The sequence below is a fragment of the Platalea leucorodia genome (genome assembly GCF_965183815.1).
Source record: "Platalea leucorodia genome assembly, chromosome: 30".
NCBI classification, from domain to species: Eukaryota; Metazoa; Chordata; class Aves; order Pelecaniformes; family Threskiornithidae; genus Platalea; species Platalea leucorodia.
In genome coordinates this window covers 698,430-720,227 of record NC_138852.1, presented here as the reverse complement: position 1 = coordinate 720,227, position 21,798 = coordinate 698,430, and the positions used below count along the sequence as shown (strand labels likewise).

The following is a 21,798-nucleotide window of genomic DNA, read 5'->3' as shown; positions in this document are numbered from 1 at the left end:
TCACATCTCTGTAATAAAAGGGGGTTTCCTCAGTGCTGGTGTCTGGAGGTTGGGCTCTTCTTCCAAAGCTGAGCTCAGGAACAGGCTGAGGAAGTTGTCCCCCACGAGGCCGTGCTGCTGTGCTGGTGTTCTCCATGGGCTGAGGGGAGGAGGGCATGGGGCAATGTGTTCGGGAATGGGACTGGAGGGAGCTTTCACTGGTGCCCTCCCTATTCAGCCACTTCCAGCACTCTCTACTCTGCACAGGTTTATGGGTGAGTTTTGCTGCATGGCCATTTTTGACCTCTCTCCTTGTCCAGACCCTGGAAGACGCTGGGTCAGGGATGTCTGCGAAACCCCACATGGGGTGTGGATAGGTCTGGGTAGGTTCCAGGACGTGGGGGAGGCTGTCTCAAGTAGGAGGAAAAGAAGGGGGACAGGGCACAAAGTGATGTTGTCCTGGTTTCAGCTGGGATAGAGTTAATTTTCTTCTTAGTAGCTGGTATAGTGCTGTGGTTTGGGTTTAGGATGAGAACAATGTTGAGAACACACTGATGTTTTGGTTCGGGCTAAGTAGTGCTAAGTTGTTGCTAAGTAGTTGCTAAGTAGTGCTCACACTGGTCAAGGACTTTTCAGATTCCCATGCTCTGCCAGGTGTACAAGAAGCTGGGAGGGGGCACAGCCAGGACAGCTGACCCAGACTGGCCAAAGGGCTATTCCTTACCCCATGACGTCATGCTCAGTATATAAGCTGGGGAAGAAGAAGGAAGGGGGGGACGTTCTGTGTGATGGTGTTTGTCTTCCCAAGTAACCGCTACGCATGATGGAGCCCTGCTTTCCTGGGGATGGCTGAACACCTGCCTGCCCATGGGAAGGAGACAATGAATTCCTTGCTTTGCTCTGCTTGTGCACGCGGCTTTTGCTTTACCTATTAAACTGTTCTGTTTTATTGTACTTCAATTATTAAACTGTTCTTATCTCAACCCATGAGTTTTCTCACTTTTACCCTTCTGATTCTCTCCCCCATCCCATTGGGGGGGAGCGAGCGAGAGGCTGTGTGGTGCTTAGTTGCTAACTGGGGTTAAACCACGACAGTCCTTTTTGGCACCCAACGTGGGGCACAAACCCACAACCCTGGGATTTAGAGTCCCGTGCTCTACTGATTGAGCTCACGGAGATCACGCAAGAGAATCTATTCCTCACTCCAGATACATCCTTTGCCGTTGATACCACACCAGGGTTCTGGCTATTGCTGAACACTGCTCGCAGAGCATCAAGGCTTTCTCTCTCAAACACGTCCCACAGAAGACAGTAGGCTTGTGGGGTGGGGGGGGGCAAGAAAATGGGAGTGAAGACAGCCAGGACAGCAGACCTGAACGGACCCAAGGGCTGTTCCATACCAAAGGATGTTGTGCTCAGCAATAAAACCTTGGCAAAAGCAGGAGGGAGGAGTGTTGTTCGTTGTTATGGTGTTTGTCTTCCCAAACCAGTGTTATGTGTGCTGAGGGTCTGCCCCCCAGCAAGTGGCTAAACATCTGCCTGCCCCCGGGAACTGGTGCATGAATTCCTCTTTTTGCTTTGCTTGCACACATAGCTGTTTCTTTTCTTATTAAGGTGTCATTCTCTTGACCCATGAGACTTTTCTCCTTCCTCTGTTTTCTCTCCATCCTCTAGGAGAGGGCAGTGAGTGAAAACCAGGGTGGGTCTGGCTGAGGTCAACCCACCACAACAATCATAACCTACGCTCCAAGCGGGGCCTCACCAGGGTTCCCTGGGGCTGTGCAGCCAGGATGTGGGATGCACTGGGGTCCCTGCATGGGCTCAGGGGAGGGCCCGTGCAGACACCCAACACCCAGCGCAGAGGGACTGAGGTGGTGCCTGTGGGCTGACAGTGGGGCAGAGTGTGACAGATGCGCTCGACCCCTTGACCGGACTGCTTCGGTTTCCCAAGTAACCGTTACGCATGATGGAGCCCTGGTTTCCTGGGAATGGCTGAACACCTGCCTGCCGATGGGAGGTAGTGAATGAATTCCTTGCTTTGCTTTGCTTGTGTGCACGGCTTTGGCTTTACCTATTAAACTGTCTTTATCTCAAGCCACAAGTTTTTTCACTTTTACTCTTCCAATTCTCTCCCCCATCCCTCCGGGGGGGAGGGAGTGAGCGGCTGTGTGGTGCTTAGTTGCTGGCTGGGGTTAAACCACGACACCGCCACAGGCTGCTGCAGAGCTCTGGGCACTCACCCCACAGCCCCAGCCCCTCTGAAGGGCACAGCAGCTCCTGTTGGGCAGGGAGGAGTCTCAGCCTCCCCATCAGCCCCAGGGCTGGAGGCTCACCATGGCATGAGGAAATGGAGGTTAGGGAAACGGCAGGAAGCATGGCCTCTGGTCCAGGAGATGCCCACCACAGACTGACCATGCCCCATCATTGTCAGCCCTCTCCCCACACCAGCACAGGAGTCCTGGCCAGGGGACAAAGCAGCCTGCCCCGAGTGGGTGCCTGCAGAAAGAGGTTTCTCTTTCTCATGGATTCCCCCCTGCAGCCACAGAAATGCTCCCTTCCTCTTCTCCACAGTCATCCCTGCTCTCCAGAGACCCTTTCCCCAGGTGAGCATGTCTGTGCTGGCCTAGCTGGATATTTCTGGCTCCCTGTCTGTGCTACCTCAAGGCCCCATGCTGGTGGTGCTGCTCTGCAGAGGGAGGGGGCTGTGGTGCCCTGGGGCCATGGGGTGACCCTGCACTGGCCATGCTGGTCAGGGTCAGAAGCAGACCCAGCTGGAGCAGGATCACTGCTGCTGAGCCCTTTTCCATCATCCCTGATTGCTCAGGAGCCAAGGACAGGGCTGGGCAGGACCATGGGGTGTCTCTAATGGCACACAGGGCAGGGGATGGCTGCACTGGATCCAGCCCATGGGGTTTCCAAGAGGTTGCCCTGAAACACTCTCCAGTCTTATGGCCCTTTGCCTGCTGTCTCCTCACAGCCTCTCCTGGCATTGCAGGACCCTTGTTAGCCTGTGGGCTCCTCAGATTCACCTTTTCCTCCTTGGATGGTCACTCATTTTATGAGGTGCCACTCACTGCCCACCCAGACTCACACACTGTCCCTGGAGATCCCCTGAGCTCTCCTGGCAGCTCTCAGTTCCTCTTCAGGATGGCATCTGCCATCAGCCCCACTGCAGGTGGGACAGCACCAGGCAGATAAGTCAAAGACCGGTTGCTCGTTCAGTGGACGTATGCAACCAAGAAGGGAGGTCTTCATCCACACCTTGGTCCCTAACACATCACCGTGGGACTCTCAGATTGTCACCCTGAATCCATCAAGAACCCCAGAAGAGCAAAAGTCCTTCTGAGGGAGAACCCTATTGGGTGTATTCCTGACACCAGCTTTGGAAGAGGTGCCCAGCCTTCTGGCCCTGTCCTGAGGAGCCCCTTTGGTTATGATGGTGTTTGCATGGAGACCAGCTCTGATAGAGTGGTTCACGTGGCCTGCTCCCGCCCTCAGCCACAGGGATGCCACCGTACAGATAACAGGACTGTCACAAGTTGCACGAGACCTTAGGGGCAGCACAAATAAAAGGGCACAGCAGAACAGTGTGGAATTGAGGAGAGACCAGCACTGAAAAAGCCACGTCCTGCTGCTGCCCTTGGCCATGGCTCCAGGAAGGCAGCAGCCCCAACGCGCAGGCTGTAGAGGGATAGTCCCCACCAGGGCTGCGCCTCTGTGAGGCAGCTGGGCATTTGTCCCCTGAACCCCTCCTGCAGGCTGGGGCTGTTCCCCCAGCTCCAGAGGAGATGTGAAGAGACGGGAACTGAGACAAATAATTTTCTGCTGGTTTCTTTATTGAGTTTATCTAAACGGGGAGCCTGGATCCATATGTACATGAGGACTTTGGGTCAAGAAAAGGCAGGTAGGAGGCCAAGAATAATATTATCACAGGTATAAACAAAAAAAACAACCCCCCAAATATCCCACAAAGGAAAAATAAAGACACGTATGAAGAAAAGTTAGTCCAGGCTATTCCTGTGATACTGTGGGAGCCCGAGTGGGACAATGGACACCTTCTTAATATGAAGTAGCTTGTAATCGAATAGTTTCCACACTGCATCCTTCATTTCCTTGTTCCTCATGCTGTAGGTGAGGGCGTTCACTGCTGGAGACACCACTGAGTATAGCACTGCCACCACCAGATCCAGGGATGGGGAGGAGATGGAAGGGGGCTTCAGGTAGGCACACATGCCAGTGCTGACAAACAGGGAGACCACGGCCAGGTGAGGGAGGCACGTGGAAAAGGCTTTGTGGCGTCCCTGCTCAGAGGGGATCCTCAGCACAGCCCTGAAGATCTGCACATAGGACAGCATAATGAAAACAAAACAGCCAAATGCTAACAAAGAACTTAAAATAAGGAGCCCGGTTTCCCTGAGGTAGGATTATGAGCAGGAGAGTTTGACGATCTGTGGAGGTTCACAGAAGAACCATTCCACAGCATTGCCTTGGAAGAGGGAGGAAAATGTATTGGCCGTGTGCAGGAGAGAATTGAGAAACCCAGTGCCCCAGGCAGCTGCTGCCATGTGGACACAAGCTCTGCTGCCCAGGAGGGTCCCGCAGTGCAGGGGTTTGCAGATGGCAACGTAGCGGTCATAGGCCATGACAGTGACAAGGGCACACTCTGCTCCAAGGAAGAAGAAAAGCAGAAAGACTTGGGCAGCACATCCAAGTACGAGATGTCCCTGGTGTCCCAGAGGGAATTGGCCATGGTTTTGGGGACAGTGGTGGAGATGCAGCCCATGTCAAGGAGGGAGAGATTGAGGAGGAAGAAGTACATGGGGGTGTGAAGGCGGTGGTCACAGGCGATGGCAGTGATGATGAGGCTGTTGCCCAGGAGGGCAGCCAGGTAGATGCCCAGGAAGAGCCAGAAGTGCAAGAGCTGCAGCTCCCGTGTGTCCGTGAATGCCAGGAGGTGGAACTGGGTGATGGAGCTGCTGTTGGACATTTGCTGTTTCTTGACATGGGGGCACTACTCAAAAAATGAAGGGATAGGTTAAAATCAGGATAGAATCCTCTGAGCAAAACCACTCCATTTTTCATCGCAATACCCTCCAAGTGAAATGCATTTCCTTTCTCTGGTCTGTGCTGGCTGAGTGTGCTGTACCGAGCAGGACCTCTGCTCATGTGCTGCCGAGAGGTCAGCTTTGCTCTGCTGCAGTGGCTACATGGGAGCTGGTTTGTGACAGCTGCAGAAAAGAGGCCTAGCAAGTCTTTATAATAATTTTGTTTGTGGTTTTTATTTTCCACCGTCACAACCGGTGGTATCCTATTTAGGGATAGAAATCCTCATTTTTATGACTGAAAATGTAAGAGTCTTGGGACAGGACATACAAAAGGGCTCAGATATTTGTAGCTTAGTGCAGAGTCAGGAGAGCTGCAGTGTTACAGAATCATGGAATCATAGAATCACTTAAGTTGCAAAAGATCTTTAAGATCATCGAGTCCAACCGTTAACCTATCACTGCCAAGTCCACCACTAAACCATGTTCCTAAGCACCACGTCCACATGTCGTTTAAATACTTCCAGGGATGGGGACTCAACCACTTCCCTGGGCAGCCTGTTCCACTGCTTAACAACCCTTTTGGTGAAGAAATCTTTCCTAATATCCAATCATCTGAACCATTTCCTCTTGTCCTATTGCTTGTTACTTGGGAGAAGAGACCAACTCCCACCTCACTACAGCCTCCTTTCAGGTAGTTGTAGAGAGCAATAAGGTCTCCCCTCAACCTCCTCTTCTCCAGGCTAAACAACCCCAGCTCCCTCAGCCGCTCCTCATAAGACTTGTGCTCCAGACCCTTCACCAGCTTCAGTGCCCTTCTCTGGCCAAGCTCCAGCACCTCAATGTCCTTCTTGTAGTGAGGGACCCAAAACTGAACACAGGATTTCAGGTGTGGCCTCACCAGTGCCCAGTACAGGGGAACCATCATTTCCCTAGTCCTGCTGGCCACACTATTGCTGATACAGGCCAGGATGCCATTGGCCCTCTTGGCCACCTGGGCACACTGCCAGCTCATATTCAGTCAGCTGTCAACCAACACCCCCAGGTCCTTTTCTGCCAGGCAGGTCTCCAGCCACTCCTCCCCAAGCCTGTAGCGTTGCATGGGGTTGTTGTGACACAAGTGCAGGACCTGGCCCTGAGCCTTGTTGAATCTCATACAGTTGGCCTCGGCCCATTGATCCAGCCTGGCCAGATCCCTCTGTAGGGCCTTCCTGCCCTCCAGCAGATCAACACTCCTGGCCAACTTGGTGTCGTTGGCAAACTTACTGAGGGTGCACTCGATCCCCTCATCCAGATCATTGATAAAGATATTAAGCAGAAGTAGGCCCAATACTGAGCCCTGGGGAACACCGCTTGAGGCCGGCCACCAACTGGATTGAACTCTGTTCACCACCACTCTTTGGGCCTCATCAAGCCATGAGCAGCCAGTTTCTCCAGGAGAATGCTGTGGGAAAAGGTGTCAAAGGCTTTACTGAAGTCCAAGTAGACAACATCCGCAGCCTTTCCCTCATCCACTAGGCAGGTCATCTTGTCATAGAAGGAGATCAGGTTGATCAAGCAGGACCTGCCTTTCATAAACCCCTGCTGACTGGGCCTGATCCCCTGGTTGTCCTGTACGTGCCGTGTGAGGGCACTCAGGATGATCTGGTCTGTTACTTTCCCTGGCACCACAGTCAGGCTGACAGACCTGTAGTTCCCCAGGTCCTCCTTCCAGCCCTTCTTGTAGATGGGCGTCATATTTGCCAACCTCCAGTCGACTGGCACCTCCCCACTTAGCCAGCACTGCTCATAAATGATTGGAAGTGGCTTTGTGAGCACTTCTGCCAGCTCCCTCAGTACCCTTGGGTGGATCCCATCTGGCCCCATAGACTTTGTGTGTGTCTACATGGTGTAGCAGGTCGCTGACCATTTCCCCTTCCGTTATGGAGGCTTCATTCTGCTCCCCATCCCTGTCTTCCAGCTCAGGGGGCTGGGTACCCTGAGAACAACTGGTCTGACTATTAAAGACTGAGGCAAAGAAGGCATTAAGTACCTCAGCCTTTTCCTCATCCTTTGTCACCATCCAATAAAGGATGAAGATTCTCCTTAGCCCTCCTTTTGTTGCTAATGTATTTATAGGAACTTTTTTTTACTGCCTTTTACGGCAGTAGCCAGATTAAGTTCTAGTTGGGCTTTGGCCCTTCTAATTTTCTCCCTGTGTAACCTCACAACATCCTTGTAGTCCTCCTGAGTTGCCTGCTCCTTCTTCCACAGATCATAACTCTCCTTCTATTCCTGAGTCCCAGCCAAATCTCTCTGAGCTCTGAGCTCTCTCTGCCCACCAGTCTTTTTTCCCATCTGTGCTGCCCTTTCGCTTGTGCTGCCTTGAAGATGACTTCACCCACAAATTTCTCTTTAAAAACCCCAAACAACTGAACTCGTATGGCAGCAGGGAAGCACTGGTTCAATGGGCAGATCTGTAATCTCTGTCCCAGCCCAGAGATGGGGTTGCGGTGAAGAGAGCAGGACAGGACCCCTCACAGAGCAAAGCAAAGGACCCTGAGAGGAGAGTGCCAGCCCCCAAGGAAAGGCTCAGCACTCCCTAGGATCCTACAGGAGAGCTGTGCCTTTCTGGGGGCAGCTCGCAAGCCCAGCAGGACAGGCAAAGCAGAGTGTCAGGGGTCCCAAAGATGACATGTTCCAAAGAGAGAGCCCGACCACTGCCCAGCAGACAATGCCCAGAAGACATCTACAGTGAAAGACAACAAGAGAGCTGCCAGAGAGCACCTTCCCCCACTGCTTGTTTGCAGTTTCCCCCCACCCCTTGCCCCTGTCTCTGCTGCCTGGAGCTTTCCCTGCCAGGAGCTGTTTCTCTGGCCCCAAGCCTCCTCCCTGTCAGTGCTCACAGAGCCCATCCCACCCGCTGTGTGCTCAGCTCTGCCCTGCAGTGTGGGAATAAATGAGAGTTTGTGAAACTTAGAGGCAGAAAAATAAGGATGAGTTTGGATACATCCCTGAAAGAGGAATTCACGTGCACCAGCTTGAAGAACCAATGGGTAATGCTGAAGAGACGCGTGGATGCAAGACAGTAGCCAATGAAATGGGTTTTGCTTGCTCATGAACACTAGATCACATTATAAAAGGGATAGATTGTAAAAATAAAGTGTCATCGTCATCGTTATTATCATCGCCATTGCCATTGTTGTCGTCGTCTTCGCTTGTCTTACTGCCTAAACTCATATGCGGAGTCTGTGTTTAATTGCCACACATGACTGGATAAGTCATTGGGTAAGAAGCCAGCTGGAGAGCAGTTGGGCTTGGAGGAGTGTGGTACATGCGTGGTGCTCTGTCTGGAGGCATCTAGCTAGTAGGGTCCTGCAGGGGTCTAGCTTGCAACCTGCCCTGTTTCACATCTTTTGAGTGACCTGGAGGATAGGAGAGAGTACTTTTTCATACCATTTGGAGAAGACATCCCAGTGAGGAGAGCAGGGCAGGGCTGGAGGGCAGGGCTGCCAACCCAAACTCCCCTTGGGCACGAGCTCAATCTGTGAGCTGCAATGTCCCATGTAGCAGCCTCTCAACATCATAAGGATCCTACACTGCCCTGCCAGTGGTCCCTCCTTCCACCCACAGCTTCTTCTCATAGAGCTGTGCGGAGCTCCCTGGGAGGGCTGAGTGCTGACCCTGGCAGGTGGCAGAGTCCCTGCCCCAGCACATAGACACCGGGGTGCAGGGACCCTGCTCTGAAGGACAACCCTGGCCACCCTTGGATGCACACCCTTGCAGCAATCCTTTGGAGAAGGCAGCCATCATGTTCTGTCCTCTGGCAGGGTGGCAGGAGAGAGCATGTCCTTCTCCACAGTAAAGAAACCCTGAGAACCATCCTGCCAATTCCTGTCTGCAGCATGATGTGCCATGTCTAGGAGACCCCTCCAAGACAAAGATGTGCATTGCCCCGCTGCCAGAGACTTACCGTGTCAAGGGCTGTGAAGATTTCTCCCACAGTGCGCTCTCAGCATCCTCCCACTCCCAACCGCCTTTAAGCTCTCTGAGCCTTGGAGATCTCCCCTCGGTGCCTGCAGGCAGTGCCCTCAGCCCTGCTGCCCTTTGCAGAGGAGCTGCTCCTGGGCAGAGCTGTCTCTCTGCAGTGCTGCCCACTTGCCAGCAGCTCCCTCCATGCCAGGAGCCCAGCCCAGCTCAGCAGCAGAGGCCCAGCCCAAGGCACCACTTTCTCTGCCCCTCTGGGCTCCCTCCAGGGGTCCCTGGGGCTCCAGGGGAACCTGCTGTGAAACAGGCTGAAGGCATCTCTGATGTTCCCTCCCTCAGCTGCGGGGAGAGAGACTTACTTCCAGCAGAGTCATTACTCCTATTAGAAAAACAGTTGGGCATGAGAATCACTTTTTTGTCCCATCCTTAGGACACCCAGGAAGGTGCCAGGGAAGGATCTAATTTCTCCAAGCTGGGAGGATATGTTCCGTTGAGTGAATTGAGGCATTTCATCCTGGGTCCTTAGACCTGGGGCTAGAAAGACACGCAGCTCTCTTTTGTCCATGCCTTGTCTCTGCTCTGAAGCAAAGCCTTTGCACACACGGGTTTTGGTCACTTGGTACCAGGGTTCCTTATGGCAAATACGAGCTTGCCTGGTTCCACAGCTGTGTTGCTTCAGTCAAAATGCGCAGCAGTGCTTTCAGTGAGGGGCACAGACAGGATGAGTGGAATGTTAATGTTGGAGACGGAGGTGTTATGCTGATGGAATAAACTGCCAAGGCATGGTGGCAGAGCTCAGGACAGCTGCTCTTCAAGGACAGCATCCTAAAAGACTAGCAATAGTCCAAATTAAAACTGAGTCTAAACTTGAAAGGCAATGGAAGGGAACCATAAGGAGTGTTTTCTGCTTCAGGAACAGTTAAAGGAAAAACAAAGATCCTGTGTGGCCACTGCTGAATTCAGGAAGAGCAGGTGTAGATAGATGTGAGATTCTCAGTGTCCTCTTTGCCTCAGACTTCCCCAGCAAGGTCTCCCAGGCCTCTGTGACTCAGGGCAGGACTCTGGAGGAGATCAACCAGCAGTGGATGGGGACCAAGTCAGGGGTCACTTGAACAAACAATCTCTTACCAGTGCATGGGACTGGAGGAGTTGGAACCCAGGGAGCTGAGTGAGCAGGCCACTGGCACAGCCAGGCCACTCTCCATAGGTCACGAAGACTCTGGGAACTCCCTGATCACTGGCAGCACCTCTACAATGCATACACCTTTGCAGAATGCCCAAATGATGAGCAGGGAAATGAAAGGCTGTGCCCCAGCTCATGTCCACTCGAATCCCATTTCTGGGTGTCTGAAAGAGAAGGGGACTGGGTTTACCCAGGGGAGATTGTCTCTCACCATCCTCTTTGCTTTCTGTGATGAAAGGACAGGATTGCTGGATGCGGGGAGAGCAGAGATGGTCTTTTACCTGGAGGTCATCAAGGCTTTCAGTATCATCCCTCCAGAAATTTCTTGTGTCCAAGTTAGGACAGTATGGGCTGCATGGGTGGACAAATAGCTGAGTAAAATACCCGCTGGAGAGCAGTTGGGCTTGGAGGAGTGTGGTACATGCGTGGTGCTCTGCCTGGAAGCATCTAGCTAGTAGGGTCCTGCAGGGGTCTAGCTTGCCACCTGCCCTGTTTCACATCTTTTGAGTGACCTGGAGCATATGGGCATACTTTCTCATACCATTTGTAGAAGACATCACAGTGAGAAGAGCAGGGCAGGGCTGGAGGGCAGGGCTGCCATCCCAAAGGACATAGAAACCTCATGATATCCAGTAAAGATTCAACCAAAGTCCCGCTCCTGAAGTGGATGTAGTTCCTGAAATGTCCTAGGACAGGGGCTGGCTAGGCAGGTAGCAGCTCCACAGGAAAGGGTCTGCTGGTCTTTGGGTTCCATTAAGCAAAAGATGAGCCATCAGCAAAGATGGCCAACACCATCCTGGGCTGTGTGAGCAGGAGCACAGCCAGGGCAAGTGATTCTCTCCCTCTGCTCAGCACTTGTGGCACCACATCCAGAATACTTGCCCAGGTTTTGGTTGCCCACAATGCCAGAGAGACATTGGCAAGCTGGAGGATCCGCAGAAGTTCAGTGGAGGGCCACAGAGATGGTCAAGGTTGGAGCACTTGTCCTGTTAGGAGAGGCTGAGGGAGCTGGGCTTGTTCACCCTGGAGAATGGAGGGCTTTGCGGGGAGGAAGGAACAGACTTGCATTGCCTACGGTGAGGTTCCCAAGAAGACATTGTGGTGCAAGGCAGGAGCACAGGAGGCAATGAGCTGAAACACGAGGGGGTCAGGTTCAATATAGGGAGAAACTTTTTCAATGTGAGGACAGCCAGACATGGGAAGCTGTTTCCCAGAGAGTGTGCACTCTCCATCCCTGGAAGTTTGTCAGACCCATCTGGATAAAACCATGAGCAACCTGGTGTGACTCTGCTTTGAGGAGGATGTTTTCTACAGATATCTAGCACGGTCCCTTCCAAACTGAATGACACTCTCATTCCTCACCGCTCTGTGTCCTCAACATGAGGGAAAGCCCTCAGGTTCCCTCTGACTGTGGAAATAATTCACGTCAGGTACAAGGCAGCAGCACAGGCACCCCAAACAGTCCCGAGGCCATCCCTGGACTCATTTTTAATTTACTGCTTCCCTTTTCCCCCTCTCAAATTCTTCACTGTTCTCATTCTCACACCTTCCAAAAAGGCCAGCCTGCCCTGGCTGGCTGGGAATGAGTTCATTGTCTTCATAGCAACCCGGAGGGCTTTTTGTGACCAAAACTCTTTTAGCTATTGCTGAACAGTGCTTAAACAACAGGAAGGCCTTCTCATGCTGTTTCTCACGCTGCCCTTCCAATGAGTGGGCTGGGGTTGGGCAAGAAGTTGGGAGGGGATGCAGCCAGGACAGCTGACCTCAAATGACCAAAGGGATATTCCATTCCAGAGGGTATCATGCTCAGCAATAAAAGCCCAAGGAAAGGAGCAGCAATGGGGGACATTTGTGGTTATGACATTTGCCTTCCCAAGTCACTGTTAGACGTGATGAAGGCCTGGAAGGTTTCCTGGAAATGGCTGAACATTTCCCTGCCAATGGCATGGAGGGAATGAATTCCTTTTTTGCTTTGCTTGTGAATGCAGCTTTGCTTCACTTATGAACCATTCTTAATTCCAACCCATGAGTTGTTCTCACTTTTACCTTTCCAATTCTCTTCCCCATGCTGCTGTTGTGGGAGTGAGCAAGTGACTGGGTGGCAGATTTGTTACTGGCTGGGGTCAACCCACCACACTTGTTAATCCTTTTCACATTGGCCATGCTTGTCTTCTTTTAGATCCTCCTGTGGTGTTTCTGAGATGGTTGCTGTGCTACTTTCTACCTTGGGCAGCTGTCCTGGTTTCAGCTGGGATAGAGTTAATTTTTGTCTTGGTAGCCTGTATGGGGCTGTGTTTTGGGTTTAGGATGAGAACAATGTCGATGATACACTGATGCTTTGGTTCTTGCTAAGTAGTGCTAAGCTGTTGCTAAATAGGTGCTAAGTGGCGCTCACACTGGTCAAGCACTTTTCAGCTTCCCCTGCTCTGCCGGGTGCACAAGAAGCTGGGAGGGGGCACAGCCAGGGGGAGGGCTGACCCAGACTGGCCCAAGGGCTATTCCATACCATATGACGTCATGCTCAGTATATAAGCTGGGGGAAGAAGAAGGAAGGGGGGGACATTGGGCATGATGGCGTTTGTCTTCCCAAGTAACCGTTACCCGTGATGGAGCCCTGCTTTCCTGGAGATGGCTGAACACCTGCCTGCTGATGGGAAGTAGTGAATGAATTCCTTGTTTTGTTTTGTTTGCATGCACCGTTTTTGCTTTGCCTATTTAACTGTTCTAATTTATTTTACTTCAGTTATTAAACTGTTCTTATCTCAACCCACGAGTTTTCTCCCTTTTACCCTTCTGATTCTCTCCCCCATCCCACTGGTGGGGAGTGAGCGAGCGGCTGCGTGGTGCTTAGTTGCTGGCTGGGGTTAAACCACGACAGCAGCAAATCCATGAAACAGGTCACCCCTTACCTTACCTGTAGTGTCCTGCAATTGCTCACGGTGTTAGCTTGTCGGAGTGTCGGCCATCTGCACACATACCATGACATCGGAGCCACTGCCTTGCAGTGTTCCCAAAGCAAAGAGATTCAGCTGAAGCTGACGGTCTCAACATCAGGCACTCATGGGAGCAGAATTCAATCACTGGCACCCAGGAATGTCACTTTTATTCATTTCTTCTCCTCCCAAGACCTGAGCAAGTGATGGGGAGAAAGGAAGAAAGGAGAGGGTTCCTCACTGCTTTTGCAGTCCACACACAGCTGAATTTTGTCCTACTATCAAAGGTTTAGTTCAGGTTAATGTTGCTACCAAGCACGATTTTTTGAAAGTGTTCAGATACTGTGTGCTTCTCTTTTTAAGGAAGAGGGAGTCTAGAAAAGCATCATCCAACATAAACAGCTGTCCTACAGACATCTGTGGAGAAGAGGGGAATTTTACTCATGAAGATTATTAACTAAGGAGTGCAAACCCTCAAATGAACATAAGCAGACTGAGGCACCTACATGCTGTTATGGATGTCATAGATCCACATGACACAGGATGAGTGAGGCCACCTAAATGAGGCATCTGGAGGGCTGGCTGGTGCTGTCTATGAAGAAAACTAAACAGTATTGGAGAGCAATGAGGAAAGTCAATGTTCTGAATCAAGAGCTTGCTGGAAAGAGCCAAAAGGCTGGGTCTGGGTGAAAGCAACCCCATGCTCTGGGGGTAAGGTACGCGGTTCAGACAGCTTCCCTGGCGGCTGATTGTCTGGACCTGCACCACGCAGCAGCCAGGTTTCTCAGCAGGGCTTTCCATTTCCACTTCCAGATATGATCATGTCTCTCCAACATTCATGGACCTCTGCCTACAACTTGAGAAAGTGCATTTTCTTGAGAGGAAGACCTCCCTGAGGCACATCTGTCCTTGAGGTCCATGGGCTTGTGCAAGGCTTGGGGTGGAGCTCCTTTGGTGCCAATATTTCTATTGCAGAGCACCTTCTGAGCACCACTATCTGGACAGGTGAGGTACGATCATCAACATTTAAAGAAAACATGAGCACAGTTTCCATCAGCTGAAATGCACTGAACAGTTTTCATCCATAGACAATACTTTCCCATGATGCCAACATGGACATTTCCAGCCCGTGTACTACACTCGGGAGAAGAAATACTCGTCTCCCCTGTTACACCCCTGAGCCTGCTCTGCCCAGCGTACTGTGTATTGACTCCAGCACTCTTTCACATCTTTCCACACGTCCTGCTTGAACTGACCACTTCTAAAGGCACCTTTTCAGCAGGCTGCCTGGGCGTACGCATTTCCCAGTGTCCATCCAGCTTTCCTCCTCCCATTGGTCTCTACCCATTCCCACACCTCTCAGCTCCCCAGGTGCTGCCCTGAGCTTCAGGCAGTTTGGAGCTTGCCTTGTCTTTCAGCAGGCTGCCTGATGGCCTCTTGAGCCATCTCCTCGCTTGTGTTTCTACCTGTTGTCCCATGTATCTCACTGAAAATGTTCCACTAAGGTTACCGACAGTGGGAAGTGGACTTCAGTGGAGGAAACTTGTACGGCATCTATTATTTTTTACTGAGCTATTCTCTTCTTTTTCTTTTTTCTTTTTTCCTTTTTTCTTTTTTTTTTTTTTTTTTAATTGGGACGTAAGAAACATTCTTCTGTGACTGTGTGCAGCTGGTTCTCCAAAGAAAGCAGGTGAGAATGTGTGCAAATGAGCTGAAGCATTCAGCTACAGTCTTTAGTGGAAAGAGCTTAGAGTTGAGAAATCCTGATGCAAGTCCCAGGTGGCCACTGAGAAAAATGACCAGTAGAGGGGGTGACAGGGGGACCAAGGATGATGATGGGACACAGGACAAAGTTGGGCTGTACAGTGTCTGACAGAAATGATCTTAGCTTTCGTACATCTGCAGACTTCATCAGGAGATGCTCTGGGTCAATCTGAATTGGAGAAGGCTGGTCTCACTTGTTCTGTAAGCAGAAGAATAAAGAGAACTGGAAAAGGAAGAAAAACTGATTTATTGTTCCTTATTATTTAAATCATCTCTCCTTGGCTACTCTCCTGGAAGTTTTCAAAGTAGCCACAGAAGACTTGAAGAATTTGGGAAAATGATGCACAGAGACATGGCTTGTTAGGGTGTTTTGCATGTTAATGAGCCCTCTGGTGCCAAGTTCCTGAACTGCAAAGACTGAAAGAATGAGCAAGCCCCTAAAGAAGTGGAAGGCACAAGCAAGAACCAAGTTTCTGAGAGCGTTGGGGGCCTCACTGAGGGCCAACACTGACAAAGCCATGAAGGCAATGACCAGTCAATGTGTTGGTCCCTGGGGGCTCATTAAGCAAAAACTGGGAGACACTGGTTGCAGGTGGCAAAGGCCGTGTGCTGGTGGCTCTGATACCATGTAAGCCCTTGGTGTTTGTTTATGATCAGAGTGCCCAAGCCCTGACCCCCAGGACCTGGTAAAGGAGGTTCTTCATGCCTTGCTCAGGACTCTGCCTAGGGTCAGTGTGAGTGGGGAGTGTGGCTCTATGTACGCCTACTCTTACTAAATTCAGCAGTGGTCCCACATTCTCTCTGTTTCTTCTTTAAGCGTTGCTGATGTAGCAACAGCTCATCTTGGTTCCCGTTGCATTCCCTTTCCATTTTCAATTGAGTTTTTTTAAGGATCGTTGCTGCACTTGAAGGATGCTGTCACTGAAGACAAGATGTATCCAGACACATTGTAAAAATGAGCGGTCTGTTCCTTGGCTGTACCATCATGGGTGTGATGTGCTTCGTGTTCACACAATGCCTGCAGCTGTTGGGTAGAGGAGGAGCAGACTTTGCCTCTCTGATGGCATCTGAAGGCTGATACCTCTGATGGATGGCATCAGCCAATGGCACACAGGCACCAAATCACACTCCCTGCGATGCCATCTGGGCTGTCTGTCACACACACGCCCTGAATGGGAATTGTTTTCCTGGAGGTCCTCTGCTCTTCCTGCAAGCCCTGGCATCTCCTGTAGCTCTGTGGGCCTGGATTTGAACATTAAATTGCGTTGCTGCCCTAAATTCTGTTAGGCAATGTGGGGCTGAGACAACAGGCAATGTAGTTAGTGGAGACCTAGTAAATAGAGCAGAAGGAGAGGAAAGAGGCTGAGCTCTCCCTATGGCACATCACTCCAGTTGTTCAGATGAATAACTCTGTAAGCTGCCCTGAACATAATAAGTTCAACTGCCCTTCTTTTAGGCATCAGCTCTCATTTCAGAAGGCCAAAGGAAATTCTCAACAGCCTCCAAGAGGATGCCCCCAGATCCTGCCCTGTCTGTATGAGCTGCTCCATTTCAGTTTACAGTTCCCTGCCCATGTCTTGGACCACCCCTGGCACCTCAAATGTCACCAGACATTTGCATCTCACTCCTCGCATCCCTCTCCAATGATGAGCGTGGGAGCTGAGACAGGCCACTCGCATGCAGGTGCCTATGTTCTGCACAGCTGAAATGAGGCAAGAGGAATCCCACCTCCTCTGGGTTTGTGGCAGGCATGGGAGGGAGCTGAGTCCCTTTCCACCACCAGGACTACAGACCCTGATTGAGATGCCTCGATTGACTCTGTGAATCCCTTCTTTCAGAAAGTATAAATTTTGGTGTCACTGTGTAGGTGTCCCGTCTAATGATGGGACAAGGAAAGGTGATTCTCATGCCGAAATCTTCTCTTCATAGGAGAAATGACAGTGCTAGGAGTAATTGTCTCCCCTCATCTGAGAGAGGGAACATCAGAGTTGACTTCAGCCTGTTTCACAGCAGGTTCCCCTGGAGCCCCAGGGACCCCTGGAGGGAGCCCAGAGGGGCAGAGAAAGTGGTGCCTTGGGCTGGGCCTCTGCTGCTGAGCTGGGCTGGGCTCCTGGGATGGAGGGAGCTGCTGGCAAGTGGGCAGCACTGCAGAGAGACAGCTCTGCCCAGGAGCAGCTCCTCTGCAAAGGGCAGCAGGGCTGGGGACACTGCCTGCAGGCAGCGAGGGGAGAGAAGCCAGGCAGAGAGAGGTTAAAGGCAGCCTGGAGTGGGAGGATGCTGAGAGCTAACTGGAGGAGAATCATTCACAGCCCTTGCCTTGGTAAGTATCTGGGTGCAGGGCAATGCATGTTCAGTTCCTGGTGGGATCTCCTAAAGCTGGAACATCCCACAGCTGCACCTGCCAGGGTCAGCACTCAGCATGTCTGGGGAATTCACCATGGTGCTGTGGGGAGAAGCTGTGGGTGCAAGGAGCAGTCCCTAGCAAGGCAGGGTCCTTCTGCTGTCGAGAGGGGTGCTGCATGGTTCAGGGCTGCTCACAGCTCCAGTTCAGCCTGAGAATATTTCCAAGGGGATGTCTCAAGGGGAAGATCAAGGCAGGATTTACTAGAAAGATAAGGAGATTTCCTGAGTCTGTGTTTTCAGTTTCCTACTCCAGAGGGGCTGGGAGGGGGAGAGAAAAGGATAAATGGAGAAGGAGCTCTGAAGTTTGAACAAGTCACTGAGACTGCTGAACTGCAATACTCAGTGATAAGTAGGTCTTCCAGGAGGCTGGTAAAGTGCCTTCAGCTGCTCCTCTGCCTATGGACAGCACCAGCATCACCTCTGCTGGACCCATCAGGGTTCTTCTGACTTGCCCTTTTCCACCTGCAAACAGGAACATGCACCCAGCCAGTGCCCTGCAAACAGGCAGGTTTCTGTGGGGCCAAGATGAGAGCACAGAGGGTGGGATGGGGACTGTGAGCACTGAGAGGGAAAAGACATGGGACAGGGAAACACCTCCCAGCAGGAAAATCTCCAGGCTGCAGGGAGATGATCAGAGAATGAGAGGAAACTAAAACCAGAAATGTTGTGCGAGGGGGAATTCAGAAACCTCTGTATGATCCCCTCCAGTGCAGACCCCTTCCTCTGAGCAAGCCCCCTTGCCTCCTCTCCCACCCACCAAAGCCTCTGCCCTCAGGGCTGGGGGCTCCAAGGCGTGAACCACCTCCTCTGCAGCCAGAGCTCCAGCAGAGCCGTGGTGCAGCTCTGCAGCCACGGGCCCAGTTCCCTCTGCAGAGCGCAGGGGCTGAGAGCAGCTGCCCGGCAATGGTGGTGTCTGGGAGGTGGCGTGCACAGCTGGGGAAGGGGAACGCTGTCTGAGTGCCCCAGTGCCTCTGCCCTGGCCTCTCTCAGCCACACCCTCACTGTGTCTTTCCTTGTTTCTCCACTTGTCTGTGTTATTGCTGTTGTTATTTCCTTCTTGCTGTCAGGCTCTCCGGGGATGGGAATTTTTAGCTCCAGAGTCACACACTGATCTTGTGGGTCCTTTCATGCAGCTGTGTCCATAGGAACACGTCCCAGCTTTCATCCAACCTGTGTGGCTGTGGGCAATGCAGTCTGCGGGTCTGGGGTATGAGCTGAATCTCCCTTACTCTAATGCCATCATTGGGACACTTGGCCATCTCCTTGAGGATTCCTTCCAAGCTGTGAGCTTCCCTCCAGGATGCAAACCTGGCCTATAGCACCTCTGTGTTACCTGAAAGCCCTATACAGAAGTGTAGAGATGCTACATTGGAGGAAATGCTGATGCGTTGGTGAAATGAGCCCTGTGTGTCCTTGGCTAGAAGTGGGGTGGTGAGATGTTGAGAAAGGGTGAGATATTTAATGGTCTGAGGTAGATCCCTCTGTTCTCAGCAGTGCCTGGTGGCTTTTCAAGGTAATATGGGATTGTGATCACCCTCCACCTCTGAAAGGGGCAAACCCATGGCAGCTGGGAGCCAGACGGAGGGACAGACCAGCTCCCCTCCCTCTGCACTAAGCCACAGGCACTCCTCTTGCCTCGCAGGACTCCCTCTGTTCTCCCTGAGTGCAGCACAAATGCTGAGGCTTTCTGACATCCAAGAACACTCCCCAGGGTGGGAGGTCAGGAGGAGCTGTAAAAAAAAAAAACCCTCTCTTCTGCCACCTCAGTTCCTTATCACTGGGAGTGCAGATGCTGACAGCCCCTTCTGCACTAGGAGCGGTTTCATGAGAGAAGGTCGAACACCAGGACTGGCGCCTGCCACCACTCTTCCCATGAACCCACTGCTGCAGAGCAGGGCTGACCTCTCGGCAGCCAGTGGGCACAGGTCCTGCTCATCATGGCACATTCAGCCAGCACCAACCAGCGCTCCAGCCACAGAGCTGAAGGAAGGTCTCCTAGAAAAGGAAAAGAGTGAGTGTAGCAGAGGGAGGGTCTATGGAAAATGGCTTTGATATTGCTCAAAGTCTCCCCTGTCTTGTCACTTTCTTTTCCTTCTATTACAGTGCCCCATGCCCAGAGGCAGCAGAAGTCCAACAGCAGCTCCGTCACCCAGTTCCTCCTCCTGGCATTCGCGGACACACGGGAGCTGCAGCTCTTGCACTTCTGGCTCTTCCTGGGCATCTACCTGGCTGCCCTCCTGGGCAACGGCCTCATCATCACTGCCATCGCCTGTGACCACCGCCTTCACACCCCCATGTACTTCTTCCTCCTCAATCTCTCCCTCCTTGACATGGGCTGCATCTCCACCACTGTCCCCAAAACCATGGCCAATTCCCTCTGGGACACCAGGGACATCTCGTACTTGGATGTGCTGCCCAAGTCTTTCTGCTTTTCTTCTTCCTTGGAGCAGAGTGTGCCCTTGTCACTGTCATGGCCTATGACCGCTACGTTGCCATCTGCAAACCCCTGCACTGCGGGACCCTCCTGGGCAGCAGAGCTTGTGTCCACATGGCAGCAGCTGCCTGGGGCACTGGGTTTCTCAATTCTCTCCTGCACACGGCCAATACATTTTCCTCCCTCTTCCAAGGCAATGCTGTGGAATGGTTCTTCTGTGAACCTCCACAGATCGTCAAACTCTCCTGCTCACAATCCTTCCTCAGGGAAACCGGGCTCCTTATTTTAAGTTCTTTGTTAGCATTTGGCTGTTTTGTTTTCATTATGCTGTCCTATGTGCAGATCTTCAGGGCTGTGCTGAGGATCCCCTCTGAGCAGGGACGCCACAAAGCCTTTTCCACGTGCCTCCCTCACCTGGCCGTGGTCTCCCTGTTTGTCAGCACTGGCATGTGTGCCTACCTGAAGCCCCCTTCCATCTCCTCCCCATCCCTGGATCTGGTGGTGGCAGTGCTATACTCAGTGGTGTCTCCAGCAGTGAACGCCCTCACCTACAGCATGAGGAACAAGGAAATGAAGGATGCAGTGTGGAAACTATTCGATTACAAGCTACTTCATATTAAGAAGGTGTCCATTGTCCCACTCGGGCTCCCACAGTATCACAGGAATAGCCTGGACTAACTTTTCTTCATACGTGTCTTTATTTTTCCTTTGTGGGATATTTGGGGGGTTGTTTTTTTTGTTTATACCTGTGATAATATTATTCTTGGCCTCCTACCTGCCTTTTCTTGACCCAAAGTCCTCATGTACATATGGATCCAGGCTCCCCGTTTAGATAAACTCAATAAAGAAACCAGCAGAAAATTATTTGTCTCAGTTCCCGTCTCTTCACATCTCCTCTGGAGCTGGGGGAACAGCCCCAGCCTGCAGGAGGGGTTCAGGGGACAAATGCCCAGCTGCCTCACAGAGGCGCAGCCCTGGTGGGGACTATCCCTCTACAGCCTGCGCGTTGGGGCTGCTGCCTTCCTGGAGCCATGGCCAAGGGCAGCAGCAGGACGTGGCTTTTTCAGTGCTGGTCTCTCCTCAATTCCACACTGTTCTGCTGTGCCCTTTTATTTGTGCTGCCCCTAAGGTCTCGTGCAACTTGTGACAGTCCTGTTATCTGTACGGTGGCATCCCTGTGGCTGAGGGCGGGAGCAGGCCACGTGAACCACTCTATCAGAGCTGGTCTCCATGCAAACACCATCATAACCAAAGGGGCTCCTCAGGACAGGGCCAGAAGGCTGGGCACCTCTTCCAAAGCTGGTGTCAGGAATACACCCAATAGGGTTCTCCCTCAGAAGGACTTTTGCTCTTCTGGGGTTCTTGATGGATTCAGGGTGACAATCTGAGAGTCCCACGGTGATGTGTTAGGGACCAAGGTGTGGATGAAGACCTCCCTTCTTGGTTGCATACGTCCACTGAACGAGCAACCGGTCTTTGACTTATCTGCCTGGTGCTGTCCCACCTGCAGTGGGGCTGATGGCAGATGCCATCCTGAAGAGGAACTGAGAGCTGCCAGGAGAGCTCAGGGGATCTCCAGGGACAGTGTGTGAGTCTGGGTGGGCAGTGAGTGGCACCTCATAAAATGAGTGACCATCCAAGGAGGAAAAGGTGAATCTGAGGAGCCCACAGGCTAACAAGGGTCCTGCAATGCCAGGAGAGGCTGTGAGGAGACAGCAGGCAAAGGGCCATAAGACTGGAGAGTGTTTCAGGGCAACCTCTTGGAAACCCCATGGGCTGGATCCAGTGCAGCCATCCCCTGCCCTGTGTGCCATTAGAGACACCCCATGGTCCTGCCCAGCCCTGTCCTTGGCTCCTGAGCAATCAGGGATGATGGAAAAGGGCTCAGCAGCAGTGATCCTGCTCCAGCTGGGTCTGCTTCTGACCCTGACCAGCATGGCCAGTGCAGGGTCACCCCATGGCCCCAGGGCACCACAGCCCCCTCCCTCTGCAGAGCAGCACCACCAGCATGGGGCCTTGAGGTAGCACAGACAGGGAGCCAGAAATATCCAGCTAGGCCAGCACAGACATGCTCACCTGGGGAAAGGGTCTCTG

The 21,798-nt window shown here is 52.2% G+C and overlaps 1 pseudogene across 1 annotated transcript; it reads left to right on the top strand.

The window, feature by feature from the left end:
• Positions 1 to 175: 175 nt before the first annotated feature.
• LOC309601289 (olfactory receptor 14A16-like) lies at positions 176 to 20,382 on the top strand (annotated as a pseudogene). The gene is made up of 2 exons: positions 176 to 254; positions 19,374 to 20,382. The product of its transcript is annotated as an olfactory receptor 14A16-like (transcript).
• The last annotated feature ends 1,416 nt before the right edge of the window (positions 20,383 to 21,798 follow it).